The sequence below is a fragment of the Sparus aurata genome, chromosome 10 (genome assembly GCF_900880675.1).
Source record: "Sparus aurata chromosome 10, fSpaAur1.1, whole genome shotgun sequence".
Classification (NCBI taxonomy): Eukaryota; Metazoa; Chordata; class Actinopteri; order Spariformes; family Sparidae; genus Sparus; species Sparus aurata.
The window spans coordinates 2,907,284-2,924,973 of NC_044196.1; the positions used below are offsets into that span (position 1 = coordinate 2,907,284).

The following is a 17,690-nucleotide window of genomic DNA, read 5'->3' on the forward strand; positions in this document are numbered from 1 at the left end:
AATATCTTCAATGTCATGTGACCCTCTGACTCCAAACCAGCAGTATATAAGCAGCGGTATTTAAAAATAAATCAGATTCAACAAATATGTTTCTGCATTGTGCCATTTTTTGTAAGTCTCAATCTGTCACTTTTTATTTCACAAATCTCACCAGTCGTCTTTATTTAAAGGGTTATATTTCAAAATGTTCTTCTGGACCCTCCTAGATTTTGTAAGTTAATGACTCAGAGCACCGCTGCTACAAATATTTATAGGGGAAAAACTGCGTTATTGTTTTTTAACGTCTCTTCTTTTACATGTACAGTATACAGCCTGTATGAACCTACTCACACAATGTTTCTGTACTTTTTCAGACTGGGGGCAAAATGGACTTTTATATGACTTCTTTTCAGGTTTATGGAGATGTTCTTATGTAACATACCCTTTTGTAACACTGTGAGTCTTTTTGTGTAATTTGTTGATACAGCAGCTCAGATTTACATGCATGAAATGTCCCTTTCATGTCTCCTTAACTGCTGTGAATACTGTATATATTGTACTGTATTTCTCATGACTTTATCAGTAAAGACCTGACCTGTCAAACATTGTTCAAGCTACTGAGGGACAAATAGGGAGAATGTGTGTTCTGAGTAAACAATAAAAGCGATGTCCAGCACCTTGTTTGAGTGCCGTGCCCATTTATTACTACAGTGTATTTACGCTCACCTTAGTACAGCTCAGTCCATAGATCTTCATGGGTAAGTTTTTATTTGGATTGTTTCTTCTTGTACAAATGCTGTCTGCAACACTGGCACTCTGACACAGTCAAATCTGTTTGCTTCCCCTCTCACACACCTGCCACTTATCACCTGTGTCTTACCTTAATGCCTTTCCTGTGATAATGGCCCATCTACAGTAGTGTTACCATACTTCCATCTCCTATTCATTGAGATCACATTGTATGGTCACTTATTCCTAATATGTACTGTTTCACATGAAACCTCAAATACAAGACATTGACTGCATGAGATAAAGTTGTCTGTATGAGTTTGTAAATGGCAGCCTGTGTCCTTGTGTACTGTGATTAAATTCAGTATATATACATCAACCATATGTTGCCACCCCTCAAAAACTCCTGCCCCCCTCTCGCCACCCCATAAATATGTTTCTAGATCCGCCCCTGGATCCGGACCTGATGGATATGTTCATCCTGATATCACGAGCGTTTCGTCAGCACACGTCATCATCGGTCGGAGCAGATCAGAGAGATTAAAACAGCTGATCAGTCTGTTGAGTTAACGGCCGCTGTGATGGCGGCTTTGAAAGGCACGAGCACGCACGGAACTTCCTGTTTGAGAAAGGCTCGCTTTCTACTTTACAAAATAAAAGTCTATCTACTCTCTGAGCTGAAGAATACATGATAAAAGTTGTAATAAGGGAACAAATTCACAAATGTCACAAAATAAAGAGAAACACTAAAACATCCCTCATTAATCTGAAGTGGTTTATTTACAGGTCCAGAACTTTAATGGCGTCTGACCACAGTTAGAAACTTCAGACCAAACCTTCGATGGAAATACTCACCAAAAGTCAAATATATATACATATAATGCATAAACTAATTATTGCTGTAAGCTTTTAGAATAAAAAGATGATTTAATCAATGAATAAATGGACATTCTTTCATATTTTAACTTTGTGGTACTCTGATGGTACAAAGGTTTCTTGCTGCATAAGTCCTGTCAGCAGCTCCATGTGGGTCTTTGTTCACATTTGTGTCATATTTTATCATCTTTAATGAAAATGTTTCATCATTTTTGACCAATAACTCAATATTTTGCTTAAAACTTCTGTCAGTAAAATGGACTGAACACAGTTCATGCAGCAAGCTTTGCTCCTGGTGTTATAATAAAGGCAGATTCAGGGTTTACTGAGGTTCTGAAGCTGTAATCTACACAAGTGGCCTCACAGAGACTCCAGCAGTGAAGAGAGGCTCCAGAGGAGGAGGATGATCCCAGAAGAGCAGCAGCCGGCTGGCCAGGAGGGACTGCAACAGCCCAGCAGCTCAGTGTATTAAAAAGGGAAACTTCAGGTCACAACTCAGGTTTTATTTGCAGCTGCTGTGAACCGGAGGAGAAGCCGGAGAGTGAGATGCTCCCAGCTAGCTTTAGTTTCTCACACACCTTCATGTACAGACATGGAGATCAAATCTGACTTATATTATATTATATTGTAGCGGACTGAGCGGACATAATTCACCATTTGGTTAGTTCCTTTCTCACTGACAACAGACTCTTAGGCTAAGCACCTAGTAAGCGTCAGTGAGTAACCATGACAACAGAGGCGCCCGGTAACTCAGCTTAAGCGTCAGTGGGTTACCTTGGCAACGGAGGAGATGAGGGGTTTTTAGCCGTTTTTTCCAGCCGTTTAGTCCAGCCGTTAGTGAGTTTTGAGTTTGGTGGTTGAATAAACGACTGTAAGGCAGTCAAAGAGAGAAGTTGTTCGCTTCCTATTTTCTACAACTTCTTCACTGGTGACCCCGACGTTTGTCTGCTGGACGCCTCCACAGACATCTCTACGAACATGTCGACTAACGCCGTCTCCCTTAAGGTGCCCGACTTCTGGGAATCGTCTGCCTCAGCCTGGTTCGCCCAAACAGAAGCGCAGTTTGCACTCCGGGAGATTACCGCGGATGCCACGAAATATTATTATGTGGTGTCGGCACTGGGAAATTCAACGGCCACGAGAGTGGCGAGTTTTCTCACAAACCCACCTGAGGAGGAGAAATATAAAACATTCAAAACTCACCTGTTGAAAGCTTTTGAGCTTTCCGACGCAGAACGAGCCGGCCGGCTTTTCTCCATCCAAGGCCTCGGCGACAACAAGCCGTCTGAACTCATGGACAGGATGCTGGATCTCATGGGAGCACACAAGCCGGATTTCCTCTTTAACCAACTCTTTCTGCGGCAGCTACCTTCTCAGGTACGAGCAGCGCTGGCCAACACTGCCATTACGGAGTGCCGAGCTTTAGCCGAGGAGGCTGATAAATTCTTCATCGCGGGACAGCAACACGGCGCGGCCGCACCGTTTCCCGTTCACTCTTTTACGCCAGCGACAGGACACGTTACGGCTGCCACAGCGGCAGGGGCTCTCCCACGGCAGCGACCCGCTGGCCTGTGTTTTTACCATGCAAAGTTCGGTCCCAAAGCCAAGCGGTGCCGATCCCCTTGCAGTTTTGACGGGACGGGAAACGCAACGGCCGGCGGTCAGTAGTGGCCATGAGCGCTGGCCATACAGGTAGGCTGCTATTCATCAAAGACAGCATCTCCGGTCGGGGGCTCCTGTGTGACACTGGCGCTCAGCGGAGCATCCTCCCTGCATCTACAGTGGATATCCTGGGTGACGGACACGGCCCCCCCATGGCAGCTGCAAATGGCAGCCCCATCCGCACTTATGGCACGAGATATGTGAGGTTGTGTTTTGATGGACAGACGTTTGGCTGGGATTTCGTCACAGCCAAGATAACTTTCCCCATCCTGGGCGCGGATTTCCTTTGCGCCTATGGCCTGCTGGTGGATGTCAAAAACCGCCGGCTGATCAATGCTGCCACCTTCTGTTCATATCCATGTACCCTTGGTGGAACAAGTTCCATCAGATTATCTAGCATGCTTTCAGCCACGGACGATTTCCTCCGTCTCCTCGCTGAGTTTCCGGACCTCACACAGCCCACCTTCTCATCTTCTGCTACTAAGCACGGAGTAGAGCACCACATCGCCACAACCGGCCCACCAGTTTACGCCCGGGCTCGACGCCTCGATCCAACCAAGCTGACCGTCGCAAGAGCAGAGTTTGAAAACATGGTACGTCTCGGCATCATACGCCGCTCTAACAGCCCATGGGCTTCACCCCTCCACATCGCCCCGAAACCCGGTGGCGGGTGGCGCCCATGCGGCGACTACCGTCGCCTTAATGATGCAACCACACCTGACCGGTACCCAGTCCCACACATACAGGATTTTTCATCCCACCTGGCTGGCAAAGTCATCTTCTCCAAGGTGGACCTCGTCCGCGGTTACCACCAGGTTCCAGTCCATCCGCTGGATGTCCCCAAAACTGCAGTTATCACACCGTTTGGACTTTTTGAATTTTTGCGCATGCCATTCGGCCTAAAGAACGCAGCACAAACCTTCCAGCGCCTAATGGACTCAGTGCTGCGAGACCTGCCTTTCATCTTTATCTACCTTGATGATATCCTCATCGCCAGCACATCCAGAGCGGAACACATGTCCCATCTCAGGACTCTCTTTGAACGACTCAGCCAGCACGGACTGATCATCAACCCGGCCAAGTGCCAGTTTGGGCTGTCCACCATAGACTTCCTCGGACATCGCGTCACCAAAGACGGGGCCGTCCCCCTCCCGTTGAAGGTGGACGCCATCGTGAACTTTCCACGCCCACTCACAGTCAAGTCCCTGCAGGAGTTCCTCGGCATGGTGAACTTTTACCACCGCTTCATCCCTAAGGCTGCCCAACTCATGCGCCCCCTTTATGAAGCTCTGAAAAACAAAGCCCCAAGACACGCTGTGGACCGGTCCGAGGAGAGAGATATGGCCTTTAGGGAGGCGAAGAACGCTTTGGCCAACTCAACGATGCTGGCACACCCAACACCCAATGCTCCCATCGCCATCACCACAGATGCTTCAGACTATGCAGTGGGTGCAGTACACGAGCAGTGGGTGAACGGTGCCTGGCAACCGCTCGCTTTCTTCAGCTGGCAGCTACGCCCAAACGAACGGAAATACAGCACCTTCGACCGCGAACTCCTCGGACTCTACCTCGCCATCCGACACTTTCGTTTCCTGCTGGAGGCACGGCAGTTCACAGCGTTTGTGGACCACAAACCACTGACATTCGCCATGGCCAAAGTGACTGAACCTTGGTCTGCCCGCCAACAGAGACAGCTCTCCTACATTTCAGAGTTTACAACGGACATACAGCACGTTGCCGGAAAACACAACCTGGTCGCGGACTGCCTCTCCAGGGCCGTCGCAGGAACCGTCCACCTGGGGATTGACTATGCCCGCATGGCAGCAGACCAAGCCGCTGATCCGGACGTGCAGGCTTTCAGGACAGCTATCACCGGGTTGCAATTGGAGGACATTGCCTTTGATGAATCCAAAACCTCACTCCTGTGCGATGTTTCCACAGGTCAGCCACGGCCCATCGTCCCCTCCGGGTGGAAACGGCAAGTTTTCGAGGCTGTGCATGGCCTCTCTCACCCAGGAAGGAAACCTTCTCAAAGACTGGTATCGGCTAAATTCGTCTGGCACGGTCTCAAGAAGGATGTCAGGGCCTGGACTGACGCCTGGGTGGACTGCCAACGCGCTAAGGTGCACCGCCACACCAAGGCCCCCCTGGCACAGTTCCCTGTGCCCGAGAGGAGGTTTGACCACGTCAACATAGACCTGGTGGGACCCCTACCCCCCTCCCATGGTTTCACACACCTCCTCACCATGGTTGACCGGACCACACGGTGGCCAGAAGCCGTTCCGCTGTCCTCAACGACGTCCACTGAGGTAGCACGGGCGTTCATTGCCACCTGGGTCGCCCGTTTTGGCACCCCGTCTGACCTCTCCTCTGATAGAGGCCCACAGTTCACCTCCGAGCTCTGGAACACAGTAGTAGGGAGCCTAGGAGTCAAACTCCACCGCACCACTGCCTACCACCCACAGGCTAATGGACTGTGCGAGCGCTTTCATCGTTCCATGAAGGCCGCATTGCGAGCCAGCCTCACAGACAACAGCTGGGTCGACAAGCTTCCGTGGGTCATGTTGGGCCTGCGAACTGCACCCAAAGAGGACCTTCAGACCTCATCTGCAGAACTGGTCTATGGACAACCTCTTCGGGTCCCAGGGGATTTCCTCCCCAACACCACAGCTCCTTGGTTGGCAACGCATCATCGGACCTCGCTCCTGGACAATGCCAGAGCCTTCACACCCATCCCCACTTCACAACACGGTCTCCCTCAGTCTCACGTGCCCACTTGCCTGCAGGCAACCAAGTATGTTTTCATCCGCCACGACGCCCACCGTGGGCCTCTGCAACCTCCCTACGATGGACCGTTCCGCGTACTGGAGACCAGGGACAAGCACTTTGTGGTGGACATTGGTGGTAAGCCGGAGTGTGTCTCAATAGACCGCCTCAAACCAGCTCACCTGGACTTGGACCGGCCTGTGGAGCTGGCCCAGCCCCCGCGGAGGGGCCGGCCACCCGCAACACCCCAGCACAGCAACAAGACCTCAGTGGATTCCCCGGCGGGAGCCCTGGCCCCCGCACCTGTTCTCCGGAGCCGTTATGGTCGGACCATCCGCCCTCCAACATGTTGATATTTTCATTTCATTCTTTTTAAGGTGAATTCTGGGGGGGCGTATGTAGCGGACTGAGCGGACATAATTCACCATTTGGTTAGTTCCTTTCTCACTGACAACAGACTCTTAGGCTAAGCACCTAGTAAGCGTCAGTGAGTAACCATGACAACAGAGGCGCCCGGTAACTCAGCTTAAGCGTCAGTGGGTTACCTTGGCAACGGAGGAGATGAGGGGTTTTTAGCCGTTTTTTCCAGCCGTTTAGTCCAGCCGTTAGTGAGTTTTGAGTTTGGTGGTTGAATAAACGACTGTAAGGCAGTCAAAGAGAGAAGTTGTTCGCTTCCTATTTTCTACAACTTCTTCAATATCATATTATATTATATTATAATGCTTTCACAGAGTTTATGAAAGAAATTGTCTTTAAACAGAGCACATCAGACCCATGTGTGTTTGTAAGATCTGGACAGGAGCTAGAAATACTAGCTGTGTATGTTGATGATCTGATGTTGATCACAGAATCAACAGAAAGCGTGGATGAGTTGAAACAACCTTTCAAGAAGCGCTACAAGATGAAGGACATGGGGAGCTGTCCTATATCCTGGGCATCTCTGTTGTCCAAGACAAAGCAAAGAACTGTGTCTTTCTTCATCAGAAGCATCACATTGAAACCATTCGTCAGAACCCCATTGCAACCCCTGCTGATGCAAATGTAAAGTTGAGAAAAGATGATGGTGTCAGTAAACCCGTGAAGCCCAAGCACTTATCAGTCCATGGTAGGTAGTTTACTGTACGCTGCAACGGCCACACGACCAGACATAGCACAAGCAGTGAGTGTTGTGTCAAAGTTCAATGCAAATCCAAATGCTGCATATCTGACGGCTGTGAAGAGAATGTTTCCATACTTGATGGGTACAGTGAACGTTGCTCTCAAGTATGAGCAGTCAGAGTCAGGAACTGTGATTGGTTTCTCGGAAGCTGATTGGGCCGGAGATCAGGACGACCGTCGCTCAACAACTGGTAATATATTGTTCCTGAGTTGGTTCAGCAAGAAACAGGCAACTGTTGCACTTTCAACAGCAGAAGCTGAGTATGTCGCACTCAGCCAAGCAGCTCAAGAAGGTACCTGGCTGAAGAGATGCTGACTGATCTTGGAATGAGTGATTCGCCTACAGTGACCATGGAGGACAATCAAGGAGACATCGCAATCACAAAGAATCCTGTCAATCATTCTAAACATAAAAACAGACTAAACACATAGACATTCACTACCATTACATTGGTGACTGTGTGCAGAATGGGCAAATACGAGTGCAGTATTGTCCAACAGTTGATATGAAGGCAGATATCTTGACCAAGCCACTGACAAGACAAAAGTTTGAGCGCCTCAGAGGAGAGATTGGACTTTACCCTGTTTAAGTCTGCCTAATATGCTTACTGTACTGTTTACTGCTCAATGTGTTATGGAACCTGTGAGCAAGGTAAAAAGAAGTAAGGCAAAGAATCTTATATTTATTATTTTTATATTATTTGTGAGGTCAAGCACTGATCTTAGTTGTGGAAATCACTTAAGTGCTTAAATGCTGTAAAATTAAGTGGGAGTGTAAAAACAGTAATTTGACAGTGTTGAGAAGGCGTTGTACCGCCACCTAGTGACTGCTTTTGAAAAGTGTTTTCTGTTCTGAATAAAGACTCGAGAAATAACGACACTCACACTTCTTCATGTACACAGACATGAAGATCAAATCTGATGGATCAGAGTCACTTTTCAATTATGTTATATTTATTATATTATACTATATTATATTGTATTATATTACATTACATTATATTACATTATATTATATCATATTATATTATATTGTACTATATCACATCATACAGTATATATGGAGCACATACGTGTAGATTGTTCCTTGTAAATTAATCTAGTGGTTGAATTAGAGGTAGCTGTGCTCTTCATATCAAACACACTCATTAAGTAACTTATGTAGGCTACTTCTTGGAGAAAGTCCCCAGACTCCCTTAAAAAATGTCTCAATTTAGTGAGTTGTTGAGTTAAGAGACACTTTATAAACTCTGTAAAACTATGTATACATCACTTTCTGAACTATTCGAGCCTTCTTGTGCATTCGGCAAACGTTTTACATGAAGATATTCCTTTCTTTGTGTTAAAATAACGACATGTTTACACATTAGAATAGAAACAAAGGCGGTTCGGTTGACGCGCAGCTGCGAGGTTTGTCCCAGTGGAGTTGCCATAGTAACCCGTCAGAGGCTCGCGCTGCACGTTAACGAGCTTTAACGAATAAAAACAAAGTTTGTTGTTATTCTAACTGCGCCGCTCAGATCGCTTTTCTTGTGATTATTGATGATCGATTAGAGATGAGCCATCCACGGTAGTGACGTAGTGACAGTCTGGATGAACGTGTGTGATGGACTTTGTGCTGTTTGCTCTCAGACTCATCTCCCGCCAGATACAAGTATACTCACGTTAGCTTAGCATGCTAGCTGTAAACAGTGTGACTGTGTGAAAATGTCTAAAGTCCAGATTCTGAGATCGTTGGTGAAGCAGCGACTGACTGCGGCTGCTGAGGAGATATGTGCGCTGTTTGAAAGGACGATAGCAGAGTACGAGGAGGAACTGTGTCGGTCCACAGAGCAGAACCAGCGACACCGGAACCTACTGGACTCTGCTTTAACGCCTCAGCTTCGGTTACACAGAGCAGGTTCGTTCTCCTCCACACACATCTCTTTGTATTGGACTTTAGTGCTTTTTCTACTTTCAATTACTATTTTACTGGAAAATCAGCATTTTTATCAATAGATTAGATCAGTTTAGATATCACTTGTTTATCTTCAGTGTTTTTAGTCAGTAGCTTCCAGATCATGTGACCCATTAACTCAAAGTCAGCCCTGAAATGTCTCCCTATAGGTGAGATCAACACATCCAGGTACTTTGCACTTGTGTCACCTTCCAGTCACAAAAACAATCCTTCTGATTCGACAAAACAATCTGAGGTTACAACTTTACAAAGACTGTTTTTAGATTCTCTTCTGTCTACAGACTTGGGTTGTCACGATACAAACATTTTCAACTCAATACCGATACTCAGGAAAATATTCGATACTCGATACCATTTTCGATACCACAAGGATAAAAAAGACCCCAAAATTCAAAAGAAATATTTTTATTAACAAGAAAAATCCCCAAATAACCTCTTTTACAACATGTAGCCTAACAATTAACAGAACCACACGTTAAATATTTATAATAAAAAACAGTTGTTCAAAAAGAAACTGCAACAAGTGTCCGGTTTGAGGTTGATACTTTTGAAAATGAGTATCGTATCCGGATACAACATTTTAGTAGGGCTGCAGCTATTGATTTTTTTGTAATCGATTAATCTAGCACTTCGATTAATCGAGTAATCGGATAATTTTTTTTTTTTGCGTTTTTAAACAACCAAAACAAATAATGCATAACTGATTTGAATAAAAACAAACTGTGGATACAACTTTACAAAGACTGTTTTTAGATTCTCTTCTTATGGAAGCGAATTTCTACCATAATTCAAATTAAAATGCATTTACAGAAATGCTTTTTCATTTTAAGAATGGAGCTGCATTTTTTGACTCATAAATAAAATTAGTAATAAATCATCCAAATTGTATTTTCATTTTCTTCTTCAAGACTGCTCATTTTGTAATTTAATTCAAATGATAAAGAAAAGGACATTTAAGATTTAATTTTCAAAAGATGACCCAGCAAATAGACACCAAATAGGTACCAAAATTCATTTTGAAATGTCAAATTTGAAAATTAAAATGCATTAGCAGAAATGCTTTTTCATTTCAAAGTCAGAGCTGCAATTTTGACTAATAAATAAAATTAGTAATAAATCCTGAAAAGTCACTAAGTCCAGCGAGACAGTCGCCATGTTGGCAACACTGAAGAAGAGGCTGCTGACGTCACTCTCCTGCGCCGCTTGGGATTGCGAATTCAAATTGAATTTTGGACCTTTTTTTGCGGGGGGAGGGCTTCAAAACGAAAAAGCAGTTTTCTTTGTCTTTGTGTAACAAAATGAGCAGTTTTGAAGAAGACAATGAAAATGCAATCTGGATGATTTATTACTAATTTTATTTATGAGTCAAAAATGCAGCTCTGACTTTGAAATGAGAACGCATTTCTGCTAATGCATTTTAATTTTCAAATTTGACATTTCAAATTTAATTTTGGTACCTATTTGCTGGGCCATCTTTTGAAAATTAAATCTTAAATGTCCTTTTCCTTATCATTTGATTTATTACTAATTTTATTTATGAGTCAGCTACATTCTTAAAATGAAAAAGCATTTCTGCAAATGCATTTTAATTTGAATTATGGTACAAATTCGCTTCCATATCTTCTGTCTACTAGAGGTGGATTTCATCGTTCGTTTTCGAGATTCAGTTCCCGTTGGTCAGTTCGGCGGGATGACTCGTTCATGTAGTTCGTTCGTTCGTTCGTTCGTTCAGTCGCACTTCCGGGTACAATGTCGTCCAGCGGTGATTCACGTAACAAACAGTTCTCAGTTCGCGCTATGGGTCAACATAACATTGTAGTTCATGGCAAATACATAGCTGCAACTTCATAATTACGTGATTATGTGTACTCAGGGTTCTCCCCAGAAATCTTTAGTGGAGCCGCGCACCGTCCCGGGGGGGGGGGGGGGGTCAACTTTTGGTGGGCCGGGGGACGGACGGACGCTCATCGCTGTCAGCTGGGAGCTCCTAGCCGTCAACCGGGGGACGGACACTCATCACTATAGCGGCGCAGCGCCGCTGTTCCAACGTCTTTTAGACAACACGACAGTTGGCAGCTTACAGCTAAAGCTGGCTAGCCAAGAACGAGTGACTGAACGGAGAGAAATCAGTGAACGAAAGAGAACAAGAGCTCCTCGTTCTCAAACGATCATGCTAACGGTGAACATAACACTGCAGTTCATGGCAAATATATAGCTGCAACTTCATGATTATGTGTATTTTTAGACAACACGACAGTTAGCAGGTAACAGCTAAAGCCGGCTAGCCAAGAATGACTGACTGAGTGAGAGTTACAGGAGAGAAATCAGTAACCGAACGAGAACGAGTGCTGCGAACGAAATTAAATGTTTTTTTTTTCATGGAAACGGTTGTTATGTATTCCTGTTTCTCATTGGCTAAAATTCGACGACAGTGTCCTAGACCCAGCATACGATTGGCTGGCTCTCAGTCCTCCTCACCACTCTGATAACTAAACAGTGAACAACACAGCGACTGGTCTGTGAGAATGAACGAACGAACGAGAGAGAAGTGAAACGGGGAATGAGGTCAGTTCGTTCGCGTTAAAGAGTCGTTCGTTCGAACTGATTCGTTCGCGAACAAGCCATCACTACTGTCTACAGACTTGGGTTGTCACGATACTAACATTTTCAACTCAATACTGATACTCAGGAAAATATTTGATACTTGATACCATTTTCGATACCACAAGGATAAAAAAGACCCCAAAATTCAAAAGAAATATTTTTATTCACAAGAAAAATCCAAAAGTAACCTCTTGTACAACATGTAGCCTAACAATTAACAGAACCACACGTTAAATATTTATAATAAAAAACAGTTGTTCAAAAATAACTTTTGAAAATGAGGATCGTATCCTGATACAACATTTTAGTATCGATACTTTTTGGAGTTTCGATACTTTTGACAACCCTACTACAGACACAATCGCTCACATGTCATTCACTCAGTGACATCATGAACTCTGTTTGACACAGACATCACGTATTGACTGGCCAGGTCTCACCACTTTCTGCAGGACCTCCTGGTCTGAGGTGTTACAGTTCTGCAGCCAGTCGTCTATGTAGAGACGAGTGTGAGTGAGCTGCTTCCTCCTGAAGTCCACAATGATCTCTGATGTGTTGTCCACATTCAGGTTCAGATTGTTGAGGAGACACCAGTCAACCAGACGCTTCACCTCCTCTCTGTACTCCAGCTGTTCTTTGAGCCGGATGAGGCCCAACACTGTTGTGTGGCCCGTGTACTTTATGATGTGATTTGTACTGAACCTTGCAGAACTGTTGTTGGGCATTAGGGTGAAGAGCAGTGGGCTCAGGCTCAGATGTAGTGCTCAGGATATGGTAGCTTCAGTGGAGCAGGTGGAGCGGTAAGCAAAGTGGAGCAGGTGGAGTGATGGAGGCAGCACTGAGACTATGTGGTCTTTCACCAGCTCAGGTGTGAGTTCTACAAGACGGTAGTTTTTAAGTGACAGTGGTTTTTTGGTACCGGGATGATGGTGGCTTCTTGAAGCAGGAGGTAACGATCATCTGTTAAATCATCTGTGAGGACATGAGTCAGTCGGTCCGTCCGCTCTTCAATTCATTAAGATTTGTCATTTCTCATGATGTTCAGTGGAACAATGTGGGGTTACCTGTCCGCTCCAGTATTTGGTTGAATATCAACTCAATTTGAACTTTTTTCTGCCGGCCTAACATTTGTCTTTTTGTCTCCTGTGTCCTGCAGATGTCCAGCAGCTGTTGTTTGGTCAGAAAAAGGTTTTTCCCGAGCAGCAGGACTGGAGCTCCAGTCTGGACCAGCAGGACCCAGAGCCCCCACACATTAAAGATGAACAGGAGGAACTGTGGACCAATCAGGAGGAAGCTGATATCACTGAGTTCACATTCACCCTTGTTCCTGTGAAGAATGAAGATGATGATGAAGAGAAACCTCAGTCCTCACAGCCCCATCAAAGACAAACTGAACAGATGGAAATAGGAGCTGACGGACAGGACTGTAGTGGACCAGAACCAGCCAGGAACTCAGTTCCAGACAGACATTTACAATCAGAGACTGAAGACAGGACAGAAGACTCTCCTGAACCTCAGGCTGAAGACTCTCCTGAACCTGAGACTGAAGACTCTCCTGAACCTCAGGCTGAAGACTCTCCTGAACCTGAGGCTAAAGACTCTCCTGTACCTCAGGCTGAAGACTCTCCTGAAGCTGAGACTGACGACTCTCCTGAACCTGAGGCTAACGACTCTCCTGTACCTCAGGCTGAAGACTCTCTTGAACCTGAGACTGAAGACTCTCCTGAACCTGAGGCTGAAGACTCTCTTGAACCTCAGACTGAAGACTCTCCTGAACCTCAGGCTGAAGACTCTCTTGAACCTGAGACTGAAGACTCTCCTGAACCTGAGGCTGAAGACTCTCTTGAACCTCAGACTGAAGACTCTCCTGAACCTCAGGCTGAAGACTCTCCTGAACCTGAGACTGACGACTCTCCTGAACCTGAGGCTGAAGACTCTCCTGAATCTGAAGCTGAATACTGTTCTGAACCTCAGGCTGAAGTTAATGATGATGTTTGGAGTGAGACCAAAGAAGCTCAGTCAAGTTCAAACGCTCAGAAAAACAATAAAGTCCCTGTAAGTGGTGTAGGATGTGGTACTGACAAGGAGCAGTTTACTTCCTCTGACTGTGGCGAAAGATCTAGCAAAAACTCGAAACTGAGGAGTTTTAAGAGGATTAAGTCAAGAGAGAAACCCTTTAGTTGTTGTGACTGTAGTAAAAGATTCAACTACCAGCGCTATCTTAATAGACACAGAAAGATCCACACCGGAGAGAAACCATTTAGTTGTCGTGAATGTGGTAAAAGATTCAGCCAGCAGCAAAGTCTTATCAGACACGCAAAGATGCACACGGGAGAGAAACCATTTAGTTGTCCTGAATGTGGTAAAAGATTTGTCCGAAAGCAAATTCTTATCACACACACAAAGATTCACACAGGAGAGAAACCATTCAGTTGTCATGAATGTGGTAAAAGATTCAGCCAACAGCAAAATCTTATCACACACACAAAGATTCACACAGGAGAGAAACCGTTCAGTTGTCATGAATGTGGCAAAAGTTTTGTCCGCAAGCCAGATCTTATCAGACACACAAAGATTCACACAGGAGAGAAACTGTTTAATTGTTGTGAATGCGGCAAAAGATTCAGCCAACAGCAAAATCTTATCAGACACACAAAGATTCACACTGGAGAGAAACCATTTAGTTGTCGTGAATGTGGTAAAAGATTCAACCAACAGCAACATGCTACCAAACACATCAGGACTCACACAGGATAGACATCACAAAGTTGTTGTGAATGTGGTAAAAGATTCAGCTGACAGCAAAATCTTATCACACACATCAGGATTCACACAAGAGAAAAAGCATTTCTTTGCTCTGAATTTTGTAATTAATTAAATGATAAATGTAGACATAAGAGAAGAATGACCCGACACGTGGCCGTGAACACAGGAGAGAAATACTTCTGTTGTGGCGGTTGTTACAAAACAATCACCCAGCGCGGCACATTAAATAAACACAAGTGTGATTATTGTAACACGTCACAGCTTCATAATAACCAAACTTAGAGGTTCAGCTGAGACCGAAGACTGTGATGAGACCAGTGACAACAACACTGTTCAGCACTTTCCTACAATATAATTACAAACGTGTCTGTTGAACATGTTGTCTAAATACTGACACAGTAGGGAGTTGGATATTGTTGTTTGACGAGAAAGAAACATGTTTCGAGTTACTGTGTATTGAAAAAGTGTTTTTAGATCTGAACTGAAAGTGAGAAGTCTGATATACTCAAAAAGTGTTCAATGTTCTCATGGTTATTCTCATGTTTTGTTTAGTGTTTGTGTTGTTGAGGAAACTAATTGTGTTGTATTTAAATATGTTGATGTTGTGTTTGGATGTAAATCAGAGGTCCTGTTGTGGTGACAGTTCATCCCATATTAAATTCACAAACAAGCAAATGACTTCTTGTGTTCAAGCATTTGTAATTCTGAAGGTTCCTCTGAGCTGAAAGACACCTGTGAATGAAGTTTATCTGTCTTTGTTTAATCAACAAACACTGTGATGATTGGATCCCGTCCTCAGACCTCTGAACTCTTCTTCTATCCTGTCTTTCCAGCAGAGGTTTCAGGGACTCTGTGTGTCTGTTGTCAGATCAGTTGAGCGTCCTATTCGTGACACCAGTGTTGTGTCGACAGTTTGTCTAATAAAGAATTCACAAACAACAGAATGTCTTTCTGGTGTTTATTCAATGATTTGTTAGCGGACACAGTACAGAGTGTTTTTCTGTAAGGAGAGTTTACTTGTCTGAGCTTTTGTGAAGTTTAAAGAGGAATTCTGGATCTTTTTAACCTGGAACTATATTTACATGTTTGATATGCAAATGATTTATACTTCATGAATGTTCTGGATCCGTCCAGTTGATCTCCTCAGCTGGCAGCCATGACACAACTGCAGCGTGATCCTTATGGGCAACTCCGACCGTCAAACTTCAGTCCACTACAAGTGTTTTTGTCTCTGACAGGCTGAGGTTGTTATTCTCAGAGTCTGACAGAAAATATTCCTACAGAGACCGTTTTGTTAAATAATAAGATTAGTTTTGTATCCAGAAACACAAGTCCTGTTCAAGATGTCTCTCTCTGAAATCTGGTGAGAGGTCACCTTTTGATCCTCAGAACCAGTTAAATATTGAGACATGACTTTGGAAATCCTCGTGGTAAACTCCAAACTCTTCTCTCCAACTTTTGGTAACAAAACAGATCTTATTATTTAACAGAACGGTCTCTCTGTGTGGGAACCATGTCTGTAATGATGTCAGACTCTTACTGGTAGATTCCACTGAGCACATCTGCACTTCCTTAAGACGATGTTTGTGTTTAAAGCAGCTATTTGTAATTTCAAGCCACCTGCTTCCAGCCAGTTCAAACTCTCTTTGTTATTCATTTTATTTCTTTAATTTATTTCTTTGCAGATTCTGTGTTGCGAGTTGTTAAAACCTCAGTCTGACCCTGAAAGACCCCAAAGAGACAGAGAATATTTAACATTTAGACTTAAGATTTAATATTTTTAGATTTAATGTTGAAATTATATTTTTACAAGAGAACTAAATATCACAAAGTTCACATATATTGCTGTAAATCTGGTCGAAAGTAACATAAAAGAAAAATCACATATGTTTTCTTAAACATGTTTTGTTGCTAAATGTGCCAAAAAGTTGCTGTTTATTTTAGCATGTGCAACTTACCATCTGGTGCCCTGTAGAAATATAGCAGTAAAATGACTAATATGTTACTAAATCCTGTTGGGGTGATTTCTTTTAGACATCTTGAGGTCATCATTTTGGTAATTTGGAAGTAATTTCAAAGACATTTAATAAATACATGACTACATAATTACTCCCCTGCTGACCATGAAAGTTCTCTACCTGTAAAATACATCAGTTAGGGATATGAGTGTGTGAGTGTTTATGAAATTACTTCCAAATTACCACAATAATGACATCAACATTATTAAAAGGAGTTTAAAGTGCTGCTGAAATTAGAAAGTAGAATAAAATTGTCACCAAATAAGAGTGTTTCCACTGGACTGTTCATGAACAAGCTGAATGAAGCCAGAAATATCAAGAAGTCCCAGAAAAGCTTCACTTAGAGGGTCAGAAGGCTTCAGAAGGCTTTTAAATGGATATAAAATCCCCAATAATTAGGATCTGATGTGAACGAGTCACAAGATCTGCAAGAGATTCAGAGAACTCTTCTAGTAACTGGGAGTCAGAGGTCTGTAGATGACCACCAGGTGAAAGGAGGAGGATGAAGCAGGACATGAGGCTGCAGAGAGGATGGAGAGGCTCTTCTCTGCTCCAGAGGCAGGGGCGGTTCTAGGGGAGGGCCAACAGGGGCCAGTGCCCCCGTAACTCTGAGTCTGGACCCCCCTGTGGCCCCCCCGACAGGGAGTCTGCATCAATAATACAATGACAGACTACCTGCAATGATTTTGTGCTGAAGGGAAAGGCTGAAATAAAGTGTCTCAGCAGTTTACTACCCAATCAAAATTGTTGAAATTGTAAACACTGCTTTGTCTGAATGAGGGATTTGTCTTTTTTCCGGGTTGTATGTGCCCCCTAACAAAAAAGCCGGCCCCAACCTGGCCCCCCTAATAAACCTGGTCCAGAGCCGCCACTGTCCAGAGGACAATCCTTACATTATAGCTGTTGTTATTTACTTAATGTATGAGTTCTTTTTAAATTATGTTAATGAGCCCAAACTGTTAGCTAGCTAATAATGGTAACATTGATAACATTATGTGGGTTCAATAACAGGTTTACTTCTCCACGGTCCTCTCAGCCGGAGATAAACCAGAGCCGCTTCTACTCCTCCTCAACAAGCAGGAGGATTAAAAAGGAAATCAGGAATTCCTGAAGCTCAAACAGATCTGACAGTCTAACTTTACTCTTCTTGTCACTTTCACGGACCTGGGCTGCAT

At 44.1% G+C, this 17,690-nt stretch overlaps 1 pseudogene; it reads left to right on the forward strand.

Annotated features, from left to right (window-relative positions):
• The first annotated feature begins 8,636 nt into the window (after window positions 1-8,636).
• On the forward strand, window positions 8,637-15,438 carry LOC115590359 (zinc finger protein 771 pseudogene; annotated as a pseudogene).
• The last annotated feature ends 2,252 nt before the right edge of the window (window positions 15,439-17,690 follow it).